Here is a 14,744-nt window from a genome sequence, read left to right on the forward strand (position 1 = left end):
TCAGTCCATGATGTATGACGTCACTACTTCTGCCAATAATCCTAAACCAGAGGGGCACTTCATTTAAAGAAATTGTAAGATTGGATTTTAGAGCTGAAAAATCACAATGATGATGAAACCATATTTTACTGGATTTGAAAACAGACATCCATTTCCATATAATGACTTTCTCTTTTGCCTAATGATATTGATGGGCACCTATGCTAGGGAGATAGTGCTTACCCAGAGCACCACAAAAAATAGATACTTTTGCGGAAAGCAAGCTAAAATACACTTAGATATTTGATAGAACTATTTACAACTGAATAGTACTGGCTGCATTTGGCGGCCACTTGTAAATGAGACCCAGCTAGTATGAAAAGTGGGTAGGATCCAAGTGACCTAGAGACTTTGATTATTTTCTTAATATGTCACACTAATTTTCTTGTTTTTCTATAATTTGTATCATTTTTTATTATTTCCTGAAGGATTATTTACCAAAATGATCAAGGCTGACCAAGTAACATGTAATTATAAGGCTCGGAGAACTGGGTGTTCTTATTCCTGATGGGGGAGATTCCCTTGCATACCACGATCTGGCCCACAAAAGCAATGGAAGACAGCATTACTGCACATATTGCTACATGCAGACGACCAAGATCCAAATGTCCCTACAGTTTTTTAAAGGGATTTATTTATTTATTTATTAAGATGTTTATTTGTTTACTTTGAAAGGGGGGGGGTGGAGCAGAAGAGAGTGAGAGAGAGAATCCCAAGCAGGCTTTGTGCTATTAGCACGGAGCCCTCACAGGATTCGATCACAAGAACTGGGAGATCATGACTTGGGCAGAATTGTTTTAATTTTTTAATTAATTAATTTACTTTTGAATAGAGTATTTATTTATTTACTTTTAAATAGAGTGCTTTTTTAAAATGTTTATTCATTTTGAGAGAGAGAAAGAGACTCAGTGTGGGGGGGGGGGGGGCAGAGAGACAGGGAAACACAGAATCCAAAGCAGGCTCCAGGCTCTGAGCTGTCAGCACAGAGAACCATGTGGAGCTCAAACCCACAAACCACAAGATAGGGACCTGAGCTGAAATTATAATTATAATGTGTTAATTAAAACATACTCACTTGGGGTGTAACCTGTAGTGTGTTCAACTCTGAGGACACCTGCATATCTAGTAAATCCACCATTGTAACAAAAGAAAGTCAGTGCTACTCCTTCAATAACTTGCATGTGATGTCAGAGGAGATGAGGCGTGCCTTTGCATTTTAAAAATGGCGAGCCCCTCGGACTCATATTGTGGCTCTCCTGACGTGCCCACAGCTGTGTAAGGACCTTAGTGGCACAGTATCGACTGGATATTCGAGGGAAGAAGAGAAATGTTTCAAAATTTATTCTGCATGTGAAATTCAAACATGTCTTAACTGAAATGTGTGTGGCTAGCCACAGCTAGATTTGGAAAAAAAACTAGTTTTAATATATTTAATCCGGTTAAACGTGACTAGTAAATTGTTACAAGTTTTGTTAAAAGAGATATTGCAAAGTACGTTTGTGTAAAGTTTTTTGGAAATGTGGTTTTTGGCAACTTTTCCAAAGCATGTTCAGTTGCTTACCACTACAAGCACCACAATACCAAACAGATGCACAGTTAAACGTTGTTATAAAAGGGTAACTTTGGGGGATTTAATATACAGCATTGTGGCTGTGGTTAAGAATACTGTACTATATACTTGAAAGTTGTGAAGAGAATAGTCTGAAATGTTCTCACCACAAGAAAGAAAGGGTAATTGAGTGAGGTGATGGAGGCGGTAGCTAATGCTACAGTGGCAATCATTTCTCAGTGTACGTGTATCAGATCACCATGCACACCTTATAAGCACGTGCCCACTGTGCGTTACAAACACAATGTTATATCTCAGTAAAAAATTTTAAAAATAAAATAAATAAGATGAAAACACGTGTACAGTTAAACTGATGGTTTCTTATCTAATATTGAGTTATTGTAAAATACAGGTAGAGTAATTTAGTTGTCTTCTTTTATTGAAGAATAATTGACATAAAATATTGTATTAATTTCAGGTGTACAACATAATGATTTGCTATTTATGTACATTATGAAGTGGTCACCACAATAAGTCCAGTCACCATCTGTCACCAACCAAAGTTGTTATAATACTATTGACTACATTCCCTATGCTGCACAGTGTATCCTCATGCCTTATTTATTTTATAACTGGAAGATTGTACCTCTTAATCCCTTTCATCTATTTCATCCATCTCCCATCCCCTCCTCTTTGGCAATCATCAGTTTGTTCTCTGTATTTATGACTCTATTTCTGTTCATTTATTTTGTTTTTTAAAGTCGACATATCAGTGAGGTCATACAGTATTTGTCTTTGTGTGACTTATTTCACTTAGTATAGCACCCTTGTGGTCCACCTAGGTTGTCACAAATATCAAGATGTCACTCATTCTTATGGTGAATAATACTCATACACGCACACACACACACACACACACGCACACACACACACATATATCAGTGGACATTTAGGTTGCTTCCATATCGTGGCTATTTTAAATAATGCTGGAATGAACATAGGGGCACATATATTTTTTCCAAATTAGTATTTTGTTTTCTTCAGATAAATACTTAGAAGTAGAATTGCTGGATCATATGTATTTCTGTTTTTAAGTATTTGAGGAACCTCCATACTATTCTCCATCATGGCTGCACCAATTTACCACTCCCAACAACAGTTTTTAAAAGTTCTCTTTTCTCCACATCCTTGCCCATACTTGTTATTTCTTGTCTTTTTGGTAGTAGCCATTTTGACAGGTGTGAGCTGATGTCTCATTGTGATCTTGATTTGCATTTCTCTAATGCTTAGTGATATAGAGCATTTTCATGTGATTTTGGCCATCCATATGTATCCTTTGGAAAAATGTCTATTCAGGTCCTTTGCTCATTTTTAAATTGAGTTGTTTGTTTGTTTGTTCATTTATTTATTTATTTGACATTGAGTTGTAGGTGTTCTTTATGTATTTTGGATGTTAACCCTTATTAGATTATCATTTGCAAATGTCTTCTCCCATTCAGTGGGTTGCCTTTTCTTTTTGTTGATGGTTTTCTTCACTGTATAAAAGCTTTTTAGTTTGATGTAGTCCCATTTGTTTATTTTTGCTTTTGTTGTCCTTGCCTGAGAAGACAGACCCAAAAAACTATTGCTAAGACTAATGTCCAAGAGTTTACTGCCTGTGTTTTCTTCTCGGAGTTTTAGTTCTTATATTTAACTATTTAATCCATTTTGAGTTTATTTTTGTATATGGTGTAAGGAAGTGGTTCAGTTTCATTTTTTGCATGTAACTGTCCAATTTTCCCAACATCATTTTTTGCAGAGACTGCCGTTTCCCTATTGTACATTCTTGCTTCCTTTACAGTGGATTAATTGACTATATAAGCATGGGTTTATTTCTGGACACTCTATTTTCTTTTGTTCCATTGTCTAGAATTTGTGTCAGTTTTAGTGCCAGTATTTGTTTTTGTGCCAGTACCATACTGCTTTGATTACTAAAACTCAGTAATAGAGTTTGAAGTCTAGGAGTGTGATACCCGCAGCTTTAATCTTCTTGCTCAATATTGCTATGGCTCTTTGGGATCTTTTGTGGCTCCACACAAATTTTAGGATTATTTGGTCTAGTTCTGTGAAAAATGCCATTGGTATTTTGATAGGGATTACATTGACTCTATAGATTGCTTTGGGAAGTATAGATATTTTAACAATATTAATTATTTCAATCTATGAACATGGTATATCTTTCCATTTATTTGTATCATCACAAAATAAATGGAAATGAAATAAAATAAAATAACTGGTGTACAATTAAAACTGGTAACAAGTTAAAACTTATCTTGTGTTTGGTTATTACAAGATATACAGATAATAATTTAGTTTTTCTTTGTTTTTGATTCTAGTTATATGACACACACACACACACACACACACACACTTGACCAAATATAATGGTTGTATAACCACTCGGTTTAGAATGTGATTTGTAAAAATTTATGAAGCTGTACCAATGCAATGTACTCATTTTTAGGATAGAAATATCAAAATGGAATAAAAGATAATTAAAAGAAGGGTCCTATAAGATACATAGTTTCCTTGTAAAACCAGATTTCATACACACACACATATATACACACATGCATATATACACACATATATGCTATGTATTATTTCCTTGACAAATATCTAACAATTTACATAAAGCCTATGGATTAGTATGAACTACTCTGGGGAAAGAGGGATTTAGGATATGAAAGGTAAGAATTTTACCAGCTTCACTGCTCACAATTGTCATATGTATTTGGACTTCTATGATCATGTTTGTAAACCAAATATCCTGGTCTTGGTTTTTATTTGACAGAATTTACAAAAAATAGAAAAACATTATTTATCTTTAAAGAATTAAAATAAATGTCATTACTCTCACATTCTAAGAAAATGTTTATTGGAAATGCTATCCCTATTGAAATGAACTGAAGTAATGAGCTCTATTGTATTCTAATGAGTTGCATTATTTCTGTACTTCAGTTATCTACAGGAAAACATTTCCATTATTTTATGAGGTAGCCTTGCTAAAAGTGAAAACACAGGAAAGTAGAACCATTTTTTTATGCCCCTAATTTACAAATTGGGACATATTACAGAAGAAAATGAGATAGCTACTTCTGATCAAGTAGTCTGCCTTCATTACCTGGTAGCGATTCTGTTACTGACATGGGTATGTTTAAGAGGCATTATGATCACGATTTACACATTCTGATTGCACTACTGCATATTGTTTTATGCCAACCGCTTTTGCCAGGGTTCCAAATGATCAGTTAGGACCCCTTGGATAGCTCTACTCACTGTTTAAGTGCCAAGTTTAAATGGATCATATGCTTAACATTACTTTAGCGTTGGAATCTCCACCTACTCCTTAATTTTTATTTATTACATACTGGCAGAAACTTCCATTTTATTCTTCTATTCCTCTACACAATGTAAATGGAACTGAGCCCTCTAATTTCTTCTCATTACAAGGAGTCCATTTATGCTTATAAGTTGTGACTACACTTGGTAGGAAATTACTTATGTGTCATTACTGGTGTCCGGGGTATACTATTGTTTGGGTGGGTGAGGAGAGAGGTTAGGAGATTTCTGGATTCCCGCTGATCCTGGCAAACAGACTGGTAGTGTGTGGTTCTACTACCTTGCTGCTTAACTTGTTTTGTGAAGAGAATTTCAGGGCACTCAGTGCAGCCCAGGAGAGACCCAGATTACCTTAATTTATTGTAAAAGACTGTTAGCACTTTGGAGTAGAAAAAATAGAAGAGCTAGACAAAAATACAGATTTTTTTTGAGAGTTGAGGGTTCCAAGTTTAACCCACGTTCCTTCAGTGGTTCCCGGAGGGCAGTGTCATTGGAAGATTTCAAAATATCTTAGAGGTGACTGATGCTTCAGCAACTTCTTCAGAAACACTCTTGTGGACGCTAAGCAAAGCATCCATTAGCTCAAAAAATGAACTAGAACAAGGGTAATAGATACCCTACAAAGCAAGTTTAGCATTCAGGCTTAATATATTCAGTCTAAAATGTACATGCATGGAGCAAGGAGATTAGGGATTAATTATAACTTTTTAAGAGAAGATTTTAAAGATACTTTGATTTTTGGGGGACTGATTTGGGTTTCTCCATGCCCCCAGACACTTTAGGAACATATATTCCCTCACTTTTGCTCATATGGCTACCTTATGCCACAAAGTTTGAAAAACATAGGTACTGTATCATTAGATATACAACGAAGGGTATATACATATATTTTCAGGAAATCTAAGGAAATGTCACAGGAGAAAACATCAAGCATTCAAGATTATCAACTAAAAGCTCTACGTGCTTCACTATTCCTTTGTAAAAAACTTCTTATTTTTATAGCCCTAAAGAAAAAAAATCTCTCATATAAGAGTGCAAATTATTGTCAAGGAAGACGACCTTCTGACATCTCCTTTGAACATTATCAAGAAGACAAGCAGATGACCAGCTGGAATTTGGAAACTGCTTTCAATGTATCTTTCTTAGTAGTTGAAAATGTTTGTGGGTATTGCAAAGACATAGTATACGCCATAATCTTTCCAACAAATGGCCACTTGTCACTCAGTGAACAGAGAAATCAGTGGAGACCTCACTAGGCTAAGAAATCCCATAGTTACTGCATATGGGTCTACAGTAGGCAGCCCATAAACATTCACATCTTTGCCCACGGACAAACAAGTAGACCTGAACACAAGAGTTTTTCCCATCCTGCACATTTCTGGAAATCTAAAACATAATCACATGGTTTTCACTTAAAATCTCAGATCTATTTTATAATTTGTCCCTACCATGGATTCAACTACATAATAAACTCTTATACATAGCAAAAGATGTTAATTGTTTAATGGTCTATGCTGAATGCAGAGCAAGATTGGGTCCACCCAAATTTATTAATTCCTATTTATGAAACATAATCTTAATTCCTAATTATAATTTAAGAATTATATGTATTCTGCAATTATTATATTTTGTTTTCTTCAAAAGTAAAGATGTGTCCAGGTTTTCATCCTATTATTTATATAAATATACAATCATTTATACAATTCATAATAAGATATTTTCTTTTTTTTTAGTAATAGCACCATAAAAAAGGATGCTATCATTGGATTCAGATTATTTTTCACAAAAATGTGAAAATACGAAAAATATGTCGAACGTAGATTCACAAGACAGAGGAGGTAAAGTCCAGGATTAAAGAACACTGAAGGACTTAGTATCATTTACCAAGAAGAAAACCAGTGAAGAACTCCCTAAATACGAAGTCAAATGAACTGATACAAGGGCACATTAAACACGCATGAGTACACACACATGCACACACACACACAACCTGTCCTATTGCTACTGCTGAATCAACTTTCACGTTTAAGCACAGATAATATTTTTTTGTTGTTGTCATCTTACAAATTAAGAACAACATAAATTGGGATGCATCTTCCTTCCATGGAACAATTTCTATCACCCCAAGGCACCATAATTACAGGAATTTAATAAATGGCAGCATAGCAAAACTGAAATTTCTTCCCAGAAACATAATGCTTTTTGCACAGACGGTATCAGTTCTATAAGCCTGTGTAAGGCACTTTGCCAAATCGGTACTGGGAAGGCAAAAATACTGTCTATTTTGACGATCTAGTAAGCAAGTAAGGGTCTACATGGAAAAGATAAGATTTATTTGTTTTTGTCTGGACCTCAAAGTATTTGCAGTAAAATCCCAAGTAGAGATGGGGAAAAGACAGGGGTAGAAACAATAGCATAAAAAGAGGATAGAAGTAGGGAAATACATTCTCCTTTGGGACAGTTACATGTCTGGCATAGGATTTTTTTAGGAAGATGTGGTGAGGACTGATAGGTGAGCCCAGAGAATGATACCGTCATTCAAGAAAAGCCTGGAGATTATTTCAAAAGCAGGAAGCATCTAGTGCTTTCTCTCTTTTGACTTTTGCATTTAAACATTTCCTAAACCACCAATGATACATGACTTTTGCAAAGCATTCAAACAGAGCAGAAAGGAGCCAGTAAAATTCTTTGATCCAGGTTGCTCCCCCCAGATCCCTTCACTAGGGGGTGGGATTGGAAGTCCCGTCTAAAACAAAGACAATATAATATTAAAGGCAGTACTATCGGTATCCCCAGAGGGAAGCAGTCACAGTCTATAGACTATTTCTTCTGATATTTGCCTATATAATCCTAAACAAAAGTTTTTTTCTTTTAAGCTGGCATTTATTGACTTTTCGCTTTCGGACATTACAGATATCCTTCCTATTATGGAGGATGGAGACTGAGTTCTCGTGAGTTCTCTTAACACGGATCCCCACCACTCTCCTCTCAGAAGTGTTATTTGCATTTTTGGAGCACTATTTGCTGAATGCACTGCACCCACCACCCATCCAGTTACTACTCGGGTCAGTCACGTGACTGCAGATCTGTTCTTCTCCAACTTCTGACTTAGAGTTCATGGCCTGGTTTGTAAGTTTGCTTGTCTGCAGGGTTGTAGTATGCTCTCTGCACCACCTGTTTCTTCCGGGATCCTTTTCATGCAATTTATTTGCTAGGGCCTCTGTGTTTTGTTTCTTGATTTCCTCAGATATCTGGGAATCACCCTGTAGTTAACTCTTGTACACATCAACCCATCCCGGCAGAGAACCTGAGCTAAGTCCCAAGCCTTCCTTTATTTCAGCAAAAATTTTTTACATACACCTTGTCTTTATTTGCCATTTTAGGAAGACCCGTCCTTTCAGTTCTGTACTTGGCATATATACTCTGCAAAGTATTGTTTATATGTTGGTATATATGCCAAATAACTATGTCATACACGTATTCTATTATTTTCCCTTTCTAATTGCATCCGTTTCTTTGTTACTCTATCCATAAGTTGTTAAAGGCTTTTTCAACTATAAAGACTGGACTCCTAAGTGTTTAGCAGATAGTTTCATTTGTGAGAAGGATTTTTCGTTATTTTCAATTTACTTTGTTGAGGGGTCTAACTCACTCTATATCCTTTCTATTGTCTTATCCATTCTTGGATTTCTTGAAACTCTTTTGAACTGTTCTTCCAAGAATGCACACTTTCATTACTTTCTAAATGTACAGAGAAGTTATTTTTAAGAATAGTTCTTCATTTTCCCTTGGTTAATTTCCTTTCTCCTTTAATCTACCCGCACTGTCTACTTACAGATACTATGTTGAAGCATTCCTGCTTTGGCTTGTTAGTGAATGAGGCATTGGTCTCTAGATCTTATCCTGGTTCTGAAGTGTGGGGGGCAGGGGAGGAGGAGAGATGAGGGGTAGGAAGTCATTTTGTTTGGATTTACCATCTCACACTCTCTCTGACCAAATTGGGTGGTCCTTGCTGCTTGGTTGCTTGGTTCAGGTTCGGCCTTGACTGGAAAGCTGGACAAGCCTGGAGGTTGGCTGTTCTGTAAAGCGCACCGCCCGCCCCTTCCTGTTTCAGTGATGAGTGCCATTCATTCAACTGTCTCTGGTGGACCACCGCAAAGCTTGTTGTCTTTGTTTTTCTTTCTGAGTCACCCCAGGGGTTTCAGCTAGCTAGTAATCTGAGACTCCAAGAAAATTAGCATAGTGTGTCAATGCACTGACCCCAGTAGCCCTACCTGCTAGGCTACTGCTGTGTCACCTGTAGGGAGGGGCCCTGACCCTCATTTTTTTTTTTTTTTTTTTGTGGCCCAGAGTGCACCATTTGAGGAGACACTCCGTCTCAGGACGTGTATGTTCAGGGTCGCCCCTATGACCGAAGGCCACATTAAAAAAAAAATTAATTCCAGTATAGTTTAACATTCAGTGATATTAACATTCAGTGATATCTTAGTCCCAGGTGTACAACTAGCGATTCAACGATTCCAAAAGTTCCTCACGGCTCATGGTGATAAATGTACTCTTAACCCCCTTCCCCTATTTCTCTCTCCCACTTCTTGACTAGAGGAACACAGGACAGCGGTGCTGGGGCTACCATGTCCTGACAATGACCGCAGGCCTTTAGCCTCCTAAATCTCAGTGCCGCTCCTCAGTCTACTCTTTCCCAAAGCCTGTTTGCTCAGTACCTCCCTCTCCTGTGTGAGCTGTCACGTGTCCTTAAAAGAAAATCCCACTGACGAGAGTCTTCAGGTGCATTTCAGGGAAGTCAGACCCTGTCCACAGGCTGGAAAGGTTGTCCCTGTTTTTAGTACCCTTCATCACAGTTTGGTATAAATTTTACCGTGTTTAGCACAAATTTTTAATAGCCTGAGAATTAAGGTTCTGTTTCTCATTATTACCAAAGGGAAATTTTTCTTCCCTTGTTTTAATGTTGATTCTTCGTTTTAGTAGATTCTAGGCTGGGGAAATAGTCCAGGTTTTAGCCCACCCTTTTTTTTTTTTTTATTGTGTTTGGGAGTCTCCAACTGAATTTTTGTATATGTACAATTTTTTCAATAGTTATTTATTTTTTTAACAATATTTATTTATTTTTGAGAGAGAGGAGAGAGGAACGAGAGAGCAAGGAGGGGAGGGGCAGAGAGAGTGGGGACAGAAAGCGTGAAGTGGGCTCTGTGCTGAGGGCAGAGACCCCAATGTGGGGCTCAAACTTCAGGAACTGCTGAAATTTTTTTAGTGGGAGAAAGATAGGGTCAGAATTGGCCTTTACAAAAGTCACTTTGACTCTGAAGTGAAGGATACGGGGAGAATACTAGAATAGAGCAGACAAGAGAGAGACCAAGAGAAGATAAAAAGGGTCTGGGATTGGTTGGGCTGAACCTAGATGACTGAAAATGGCCAACAGAGGATAGAATCAAAAGAAATGTGGAGGTCGATAAAGTATCGGGCAAATGCACATGGCAGTGAGCTCTTCCCAGGCAGGAATAGTATCTGGGTTGGCTTTGTATCTCCAGAGCCTAGCTGAGGTCTGGCATTCAGTTGGCATTTAATGCTTATTAAACAATACCGAATCAACTGATTGCTGGGTAAGAAAGAACTGAACATCATTTTGCAAGGTTGGTTAAAGAGAGGGCGGTGATGTCAGAAACTTCACTAAGGATTTATAGGTGAAACAGTGCTTTGCTAAGTACTTTATGTACACAGAAATCAAAAGGTAACTTCAGCATAAATAATAGGACTTAGTGAGAATATTAGATCTCAAATTAATATAATTAATAAAAATTTTACTTCTATGAAATAAATCTGAGAATTTAAGAATGGATAATTTGTTAAAAAAAACCCTCTAACTCTAGAGTCTGTTAAGACTTTTTTCTTACTATTTATAAAAATAATTGTTAAGAAAAATTACAGAATAGTGATTAATATATAAGGTTACTGCTAGAATATTTCCCCTCTTTTTATTAAAAAATTTTTTAATGTTTATTTATTTTTAATTAAATAGGAGAGACAGAGTGTGAGTGGGGAAGGGGCAGAGAGAGAGGGAGACGCAGAACCTGAAGCAGGTTCCAGGTCTAACAGCAAAGAGTCAGATGCGGGGCTTGAACTCATGAACCAGTGAGATCATGACCTGAGCCGAAGTTGGCCACTTAACCAACCGAGCCACCCAGGCACCCTAATTTCCCCCTCTTTTTAAAGAACTATGAGAATTACAGTTGGAGTGAAGGACATTGATATCGTGTCTTAGGTAGATTTTATGTGAGTACATTTCTTCTGCACGGTTTGTTCACACACTTTTCTGGATCCCATACCCTTAATACTGGCATCTGCAAGCACTGGAACTGTAGTTTTGTCTTTTCTAGAATTTCACATTAATGGAATCACATGTGGCCACTTTCCCTTAGCAAATGCCTTTGAAATTCCCATGTGTTGTGCTTATCCACATGTGCTTATTTCTTACTTTCATTCCTTTAGTAAAAATAATGTACAGTTTCATTTTGGTGGGGATGCCATAATTTGTGGTTCATCTTGGATTTTTTTGACAAAAGATATTATCTTCAAATAATTTATCTTTTACTGTCCAATATTCATGTTTTTAAAATCTATATTTCTGTTCTGATCATGATAGAGTGCATTCTTGACTTGTTCTTAAATTTTTGGAAATGTTCTGTGTAGTCAATTTTTGGTAAAGGCTAGTTTTTAGGTGGAAAAGATTACCTGCTATCTGTAAAATACAGTTTTTTTTTTTTAATGTTTATTTTTGAGAGAGAGAGACAGAGAAAGAGAGAGAGAGAGACAGAGTGCCAGCAGGGTAGGAGCAGAGAGACAGGGGGACACAGAATCCAAAGCAGACTCTAGGCTCTGAGATGTTAGCACAGAGCCCGATTTGGGGCTTAAACCCATGAACCACGAGATCATGACCTGAGCTAAGTTGGATGCTTAACTGACCGAGCCACCCAGGTACCCCATCTTTTTTCTTTTTTATGAAAAAGTACTGAATTTTATCAAACATTTTTCTACACATATTGAGGGCATCACATAGATTTTAGTTTCAAATTCTTAATATGAAATCATTTACTAATACTTTATTGTTAAATGATCCTTACACCTCAGGGATAAATACAATTAGGCCAAGCTGATGCATTTTGTACCCATGCTTATAAGTGAGACTGGTGAATTTTTTTCTGTTTGGCACTATCTTCATCAAAGCAATACAGTTGAGTGCTTAGCTTATTAAGTTTCCATCCCTATTCTCTTCTAAATATTTAAGGCTATCAAATTTCCTACCAACTTAGCTATGCCTCCTAAGTCTTGATGTAATGTTTTTATTATCTTACAGTTTCAATATTTTCTATGTTCCCTAATTGTGTCTTTTTTCATTCAAGATCATATAGATGGGTTTTTAAATTCCAAAAGTATAGGGTTTTTTGGCTTTTAATTATTGATTTCTATTTTTATTTCATTAAGACTGGAAAACATGAGCACATGATATAAGTATAGGCTTATGATTATTCTGTACGTGTGGTGACATGTTTGTGACCTCACATATAGTCAGTTTTTCATTACTGTTCCATGGACGTTTAAAAGTGATATGTTTTCTCTGAATTTTTGTTTTTGCTCAAGCTTGTTTTATGTTGCTCATTTTTCTATTTCTTCAGAAGCTCTTTTCTCAAAAAATATCATTATGACCATCAAGTTTTCCATTGATTTTTTTTTTCAGGTTGAGCCACATGAAGTTATTATTATTTGAATGTAATTTATGAAATGGCTTACAATAGTGGTGGTTCCAATTGGTTCTACCTGATAAACAATGTGAAACCACTCTGGAGGAATATTTTCATTCCTGGTGCAACTAGATGCTCACAGAAATGCAATTCTTACTGAAGATGAGTTCGTAATCAGATATTAAAACACGCCCAATGGAATGTCTCTTCAAGACTCAGAGTCAGCAGTCACGATAAGAGAATGAACAATGGTAGTAAAACAATTCCAAAGGGACTAAAATAAGTATATTCTACAAGACTAAAGACACTCTTGTGGTATGAAAGGAAAAAATATATATATAGTTAAGAGAAACGTAAGTCACAAGAAAAGAATAAGTCAGTGTGAAAAAGAGAATAGATGATATTCACAAAATAATTACAGTATTTAGATATTAAAGTCATCAATGAATGATGGAGGTGGTAACATAGACACAACTGCAGAGTGAATCCAGAGTGAATTGTATGGTAGGAGGAAATCGCTCCAATGTAGCACAAAGATATTATAGAGATGAAAACGTGTCTACTATTGTTAATCACACACAACATGAATATCAAGCAGAGATTAGTCATTCCTAAAGGAGATGATAGAACAAATGAGGGTGAGGCAATATTTAAATAAATAAGTCATAATAGTCTTTCAGAACAAATGAAGGTAGGACTTGTCAGGTTGAAGAAATATATTGTGATCCAATGAGAAAAATCAAAGAGAAATCCATAGTTTGAGTCATGAGGGTAAGCTTCTTAATTCCAAATGCAAGAAGAAATTTCTAAAAGCAGAGAGAAAAGACAATTCTCTACGAAAGATGAACAGCTAGACTGACAGACAGTTCAATAGTAATCTGATGGCTCAGGAAGGGCTGGGACAGAAGACTCTCCAGGTGGCTGAGAATTTCACCACTAGCTGGGGTGTCGTTCAAGAGATGAAGCCAGAGGCAATCAGTGAAGTGAGAAAATAGTGAAACTGTCCTCAAATGGCTAAGGACTCCATAACCAACTGAAATATCATGCGAGAATAAAGATGAAATTAATTCATCTTCACAAAACATCGCGTTCTCACTAAAGAGAAAGGTTCACTAAAGGAAACAAATAATGTATTGATGAAAACAAGAATTTGAACTCAGGAAGAAGGGTTGAAGTGCAATCAGTGAAGCAGATGCGTAGATCCAATGTGTACTAGCTGTAAAAATAATAGTATTAATTATTAAATTTGAAATGTTTTCAAAAGAGGAGAGAAATAAAATAATAGATAACAGAAGCATGAAATCTGAAAGGTATTAAAAAGAGAAGTGTAGCTACATTTATACTTATACATCTGTTTTTACTCTTTGGTCAAGTGACCATATGAACAGTTTCAGTTAACTACGGAGAGAATATCCATAATTCCAAAGAAGGGGATGGAGGGACAATAAAAAAAAAAATGTGGTTAAAAGTAGATAAGGGACGCCTGGGTGGCTCAGTCGGTTGAGCCTCTGACTTCGGCTCAGGTCATGATCTCAGCGTCCCTGAGTTCAAGCCCTGCATTGAGCTCTGTGGTGACAGCTCAGAGCCTGAAGCCTCTTCACATTCTGTGTCTCCTGCTCTCTCTCTCTGCCCCTCCCTCACTTATGCGCTTTCTCTCTCTCTCTTTCTCTCTCACAAAAACAAACTTTTAAAAAAGCAGGTAAGATAAGGAAGGGGAAAGAAGTAAATAATGTTACAAACCAAAATTATAAAATTAGAGAGTGGAAAAACATATGTACAATCAAAATAAATAAAGGTGATTGAATTTTGCTATAAAAAAACAAAAACATACTTTAATTTGAGTTTTAAAGTCCAACCTATTTCGACCAGGAAACATCTAAGGTATAAAGACACAGAAACACTGAAAATAAATGGAAAATATGGCAAAACAGAATTTAGATAAAGAACTGCACTGCATTTGTTAATTATAAAAAAGTGATACAGCGGGAAGACGCAATATACCTGAACCCTTGATGAAACAT

At 36.4% G+C, this 14,744-nt stretch overlaps 1 protein-coding gene across 1 annotated transcript in view; it reads right to left on the minus strand.

Moving 5' to 3' along the window:
- DOK6 (docking protein 6) overlaps positions 1-14,744 on the minus strand; it is a 371,687-nt gene that overhangs the window by 42,419 nt on the left and 314,524 nt on the right. The gene's annotated exons all lie outside the window — the stretch shown is intronic.

The sequence above is a fragment of the Herpailurus yagouaroundi genome, unplaced genomic scaffold, assembly GCF_014898765.1.
Source record: "Herpailurus yagouaroundi ecotype Mexico unplaced genomic scaffold, PumYag 142, whole genome shotgun sequence".
Taxonomy (NCBI): Eukaryota; Metazoa; Chordata; class Mammalia; order Carnivora; family Felidae; genus Herpailurus; species Herpailurus yagouaroundi.